At 38.4% G+C, this 6,000-nt stretch overlaps 1 protein-coding gene across 1 annotated transcript in view; it reads left to right on the top strand.

Moving 5' to 3' along the window:
* The first annotated feature begins 620 nt into the window (after positions 1-620).
* Positions 621-6,000, top strand: part of LOC125265418 (interferon-induced very large GTPase 1-like) — a 63,986-nt gene continuing 58,606 nt past the window's right edge. Inside the window, exon 1 of the mRNA XM_048185631.1 lies at positions 621-712. The gene's annotated coding sequence lies outside the window, so the exon portion shown is untranslated. The remainder of the gene's footprint in view (positions 713-6,000) is intronic.

Raw genomic sequence — 6,000 nt, 5'->3', positions numbered from 1 at the left:
GAACTTTGTTTATGCAGTGTTTAAGGCAGTTGCAAGCTTGGGGTTGGGAGTGAGAGCATTTAAAGGGGAAGCAGTCTGAATTGGCTCATTTATAATGATGCCCCAAAATAGGCAGTTAAACAGATGAATAAAAAAGTCTATGGGGTATTTTGAGCTGAAACTTCACAGACACATTCAGGAGACACCTTAGACTTATATTAAATCCTGTGGAAAAGCATCAGGAACTACCAGGAAATGTTAAGACAATTTTATGTTAACTATTGCTTATGTAACCATCTGTGAGTGAACATAAGCCGAGTCATTGCCATAAGTGGCCTAGATCACTTCAGCCAAAGTTGGGTCAGTTACTGTGAACTGTGAAGGTGGGGGTAATTTTGCTCAAAGGACCTTGAATTTTGCATTCATTTGGTGTGCGGATTCCCCTTTTCAACTTAAAAAGAAAGAAATAGCTACTCATGGTTTTCCTCATTTCCAAATTCCCTCCACCCAGGACCACTTTTTTTTCTTTTCTTTTTTTTTTCTTCCTTAAAGTCATGTGATTTAAAAGAAAGAGAGAGCAGAAGACTTAAACAGATCCTTTCTGATTGGCTGACATGCATTCTGATTAGCATGTTATTTAAGCCCACAATATAGTGGCAGAAGACTGCAGCAAAATAATTCAAGAAAATAAGACACATCTTGCAACATCCAGCAGGGATCCAGATTTTCCCAGGTTTGACTTATTTATTTATTTATTTATACATGCATGCATTAGTTCAGTTTTTTATTAGCTTTACCAGAACAGATATTAGAGACTGGTTAGTCAGAAGGTTTGTTTCATGTTATGTAACGTGGTTTAATGCATCAAAACAGTGAAGGATATACACCTTATTGATGATGCATACTATACAGGCAAGTATATGAGCCCAGAAAATTGTGCTAAATTATAGATTACTCGACTTCCAAATAGAAACTTAATAAAACGTTTTACGTGGCGTAATATTATTTATAGTGATATTTGAGGAACAAATTCTGTAGGATGTTATTGATCCATACACTTACGAGCTCAGAATCTGAACTAGCGCGTTAAATCACACATTAAACATTCCCATAAAAAACAAATAAAACCTCTAATGCGGTTTAATGTAGCCGTTATGACATTTTAGGTTTTGGGGGCTTATAACGCCTATATTGTCAAAAGCCCTCTTTTTGAATATAGAGGATTCATTTCAGAAATAAAATACGTCTCCAAGTACTATATCCGTCTATCAATGATTAAATCAGTCTGCACTACTGGCTGTACAGTTTTACGTTTAGGTTAAAATGTTATTTACACTATAGGCTACGCAATTTTGAAGCTCTCGTTTTATATGTCGGTATTTAAATAGCCAGCCATTATCGCAAGACGTTTCAGCATATACAACTATCAATACGGCAATCCATTTTAGCATTAAATAGTCTAACCGTGGCTCTACTAGTCGTAATTTAGTTTTTAATAGTCAAAATTCCAATTTCAGATATTCTGCAATTTTATCTCATCATAACTGTAATTAAGATGTGATTATGACTACTCATAAGATGGACTGAAGATATATACAATGCTATTTTGACTAGTCATACTCTTCCACTGACTTCCATTGGAAATCAACCAAATATAAGAGTGATACTACCATTAAAGGAGAGAATATAAATACAAAATACAGAGTTCGACATTAAGTCTTGTTTTGTGCTTGTCATTTGGACAACTAAATTGATCATTTATTTGTCAGAGTGAAAAGGTAGCTTGCCTGGGGAAAAAAATAGGATTTTGTGTTTGTGTGTGTGTGTGTGTGTGTGTGTTGTAATTTATTCTGAAACAAGCAACATTCTCATCAGTGTTTTATCAGCAGTGACACATTTAAATCTGGATATTTATGTTATTTACCCTGGGGTATTTTATTAACCTTTATAAAGGGCATCTAATTACATTTATGTTTAATCTTTTTTTTTTCAAATTCTTACATTTGATAAAATAAAATAGTAAGACACTATAGGGCTGTTACTAAATTAAATAATTTACACTGAAAAAGTACAACTACATTCAATAATGTTATGAGATTCTTTAAATATTTTTGAATATACAAATAAGAAATATTGGTGGGAAATTTATACTTTTAAACATGAAATTAAACAGCCAGTAGAACGCCAAGTGACCGTCTTAATGAGTGAGCCACTGAGTCATTGTTGTATGAAATTAGTGTCAGTTTCAATCAAGGTGATATTCAGGAATTCAGCACTTTCAGTCGTGTGATGCTTAACTTTATCATATGTAGTAAATAGCAAAGTTAGCTATAAAAACCCCCACATATTGAATTTTTATTGCAACATGATAACTGTTTTTTTGTGTGGGATCTCATTTGTTTTGAATTCTCCCCAAGAGGTTACGTGCGCCTCAACAGTGCAATAGGCTATCACCGCGAATATCAGGGCTGCATTAAGACTACAAGGGGCCCCTGGGCTTTACCTCTTGAGGGGGCCCTTCATTCACCAGAACTATAACCTACATTCACTCAATCTTCTTATTCACAAAGTGAAAGTTATCAGCCTTTTATTTTGCATGAATAAATACCATTTTCAAAACATTCGAACCTATAGGTCTGTTATAAAATATAAATATCACTGCATGAACTACATAATGGCACATAGTCTGAACTATTTGTACAGGCTACTCATTTCGAAGGCTGCATCCTCCGGAGGTCGCATTTGAAGGCTGTAAGGCTGTTAGGCCGGCTCAATTAAGAAAAACAACCATTGGATTGCAAAGTAAGAAAAAACAGCATTTTGCACCTCACGAGGAATAACCATCATTTTATTATGGTTACTTTTCTTAAATAAGACATCCTTAATGATGTATGCAGCCTTCAAATGCGAGCTCGGGAGGACACCGCCTCTGAAAGGAGACGCAGATTCAAACAGTAACAATGGTGTCAGATTTACTGTATCAATTCCAGCTCGAGTCCTTGTCTTTTGGAAGTGCATGCAAAGTTGATTTGCTTTCACACCGTAAAGATGTCATGTAAACATGTCAGCAACACAAACCAAACTCTTCCAGTCTCAGCTTTTTGAAGTCTCTGTCTTCCAGTCTAAGTTTTTAAAGGCGGGTCAAAATAGATGTTGTTCATGAGCAACTGGCTTGCCATTATGCAATTTTTTACATTGTTATGTAAGTTTGTAACAGGAAGTGAGACTGGAATTACTGAAGACTCATTTCGGCAGTTCAGAATCAATTCATTCTTTAAGGTAAAAATTACTTTTTTTTATCCTGCACTTTGATCTTTAAAACAATGTGACAAAAACCCATGCAAGTTCGACAAAAATGTTTAATGTCATGCTTAATGTCAAAGTTGCATAATTAAAACTAGTGTCATGAGAAAGCAAACTGTCTCATCATGCAGCAGACATACAATCCCGATTCCAAAAAAGTTGGGACACTGTACAAATTGTGAATAAAAACAAAATGCAATGATGTGGAAGTTTCAAATTTCAATATTTTATTCAGAATACAACATAGATGACACATCAAATGTTTAAACTGAGAAAATTTATCATTTTAAGGGAAAAATAAAATATCGTTTTAATCTCAAAATTTTGAGATTGTCCCACATCTCAAAAAAGTTGGGACAAGGCCATGTTTACCACTGTGTGACATCCCCTCTTCTTTTTACAACAGTCTGCAAACGTCTGGGGACTGAGGAGACAAGTTGCTCAAGTTTAGGAATAGGAATGTTGTCCCATTCTTGTCTAATACAGGCTTCTAGTTGCTCAACTGTCTTAGGTCTTCTTTGTCGCATCTTCCTCTTTATGATGCGCCAAATGTTTTCTATGGGTGAAAGATCTGGACTGCAGGCTGGCCATTTCAGTACCCGGATCCTTCTTCTACGCAGCCATGATGTTGTAATTGATGCAGTATGTGGTCTGGCATTGTCATGTTGGAAAATGCAAGGTCTTCCCTGAAAGAGACAACGTCTGGATGGGACAATAAGTTGTTCTAGAACTTGGAAATACCTTTCAGCATTGATGGTGCCTTTCCAGATGTGTAAGCTGCCCATGCCACACGCACTCATGCAACCCCATACCATCAGAGATGCAGCTTCTGAACTGAGCGCTGATAACAACTTGGGTTGTCCTTGTCCTCTTTAGTCCGGATGACATGGCGTCCCAGTTTTCCAAAAAGAACTTCAAATTTTGATTTGTCTGACCACAGAACAGTTTTCCACTTTGCCACAGTCCAATTTAAATGAGCCTTGGCCCAGAGAAAACGCCTGCGCTTCTGGATCATGTTTAGATATGGCTTCTTTTTGACCTATAGAGTTTTAGCCGACAACGGCGAATGGCAATGTTTTCTGGAAGTATTCCTGAGCCCATGTTGTGATTTCCATTACAGTAGCATTCCTGTATGTGATGCAGTGCGATCTAAGGTCCCGAAGATCACGGGCATCCAGTATGGTTTTCTTTGGATGATATTATGCACTGCAGATGATGATAACTTCAAACTCTTTGCAATTTTTCTCTGAGAAACTCCTTTCTGATATTCCTCCACTATTTTTCGCCGCAGCATTGGGGGAATTGGTGATCCTCTGCCCATCTTGACTTCTGAGAGGCTCTTTTTATACCCAATCATGTTGCCAATTGACCTTATAAGCTGCAAATTGGTCCTCCAGCTGTTCCTTATATGTACATTTAACTTTTCTGGCCTCTTATTGCTACCTGTCCCAACCTTTTTGGAATGTGTAGCTCTCATGAAATCCAAAATGAGCCAATATTTGGCATGACATTTCAAAATGTCTCACTTTCAACATTTGATATGTTATCTATATTCTATTGTGAAAATATATATAAGTTTATGAGATTTGTAAATGATTGCATTCCTTTTTTATCCACAATTTGTACAGTGTCCCAACTTTTTTGGAATTGGGTTTGTATATAAACAAATCAGAAATGCATTCAATTTCAGTTATCTTTTATCATCACTGTAATACAATACAAATCGTATTTAAATAATAATCAGTGTTCTAAAATGGAAGCAAATAAAGTATACATACAATACTGTAACAGACACGCCAGGCTCCACCCTCACTCAATCCCAGCGCACGCCATCTCCTGAGTACTAATCACCGCCACCTGCACCTCATCATCAGCACTCATCAAGCTCACTACAAAAAGCCAACACTCACACACACTCACTGTCCGGTCTTGTTGTAAACTTACTAACCTGTATGCTTACCTCAAGGACTCCAGACAATCTACTTACCAGAGTACCTCCTGTGTGTGTGAGTGTCTCCAGTCTCCTGTGTTCCAAGTCTCCAGTCTCCTGTGTTCCAAGTCTCCAGCGCGATCCATTCTCTCCATTCCTGCAAGCATCGACAAGTTTTCATCACTGTAATTCATCACTGTTCTTCACCTGCACTACCGTTCACGCTCTGCTGACATCAATAAACACACCTGTTTGTTTTACATCTGTCTCAGTCCCTTCTGTACTGTAACAGAAGACCGGACCAAACAGCAGATGTCAGCATGAATCGCCCGGATCCCTTCCAGGAGCTCGTCGACGCACTTCGCCACGCTCTCACCAACCAGCCAGCACCACCACCACCGCCGGTCGCTCCTGTCACTCCCGCTCCCGCTCCTTCACCTGTGGTGCACGTCAGTCCCATGGCCAAACCGACGCCCTACACAGGATCGGCGGAGGATTACAGCAGTTTTCTCCTGCAATGTGAGCTGGTCCTTGGGATGCAGCCGCATCTCTTTCCCACTGACACAGCCAAAATAGCGTTCGTCACCTCTCATCTCCAAGGTAAAGCGTTAAAATGGGCAGATTCCCTGTGGTCGCAGAAAGGTCCCGCAATGCAGTCCTTTTCATCCTTCATCTCTCACTTCCGCAAAGTTTTTGGAAAACCGGTATCTGATTCATCTGCTGGTGAGAAACTCTATAATTTAAAACAACGATCTATGTCTGTCCATGAATATGCTTTACAATTCAGA

The sequence above is a fragment of the Megalobrama amblycephala genome, linkage group LG3, assembly GCF_018812025.1.
Source record: "Megalobrama amblycephala isolate DHTTF-2021 linkage group LG3, ASM1881202v1, whole genome shotgun sequence".
Taxonomy (NCBI): Eukaryota; Metazoa; Chordata; class Actinopteri; order Cypriniformes; family Xenocyprididae; genus Megalobrama; species Megalobrama amblycephala.
The sequence above is the reverse complement of the archived record's forward strand: the minus strand, read 5'-3'. Positions and strand labels throughout refer to the sequence as shown.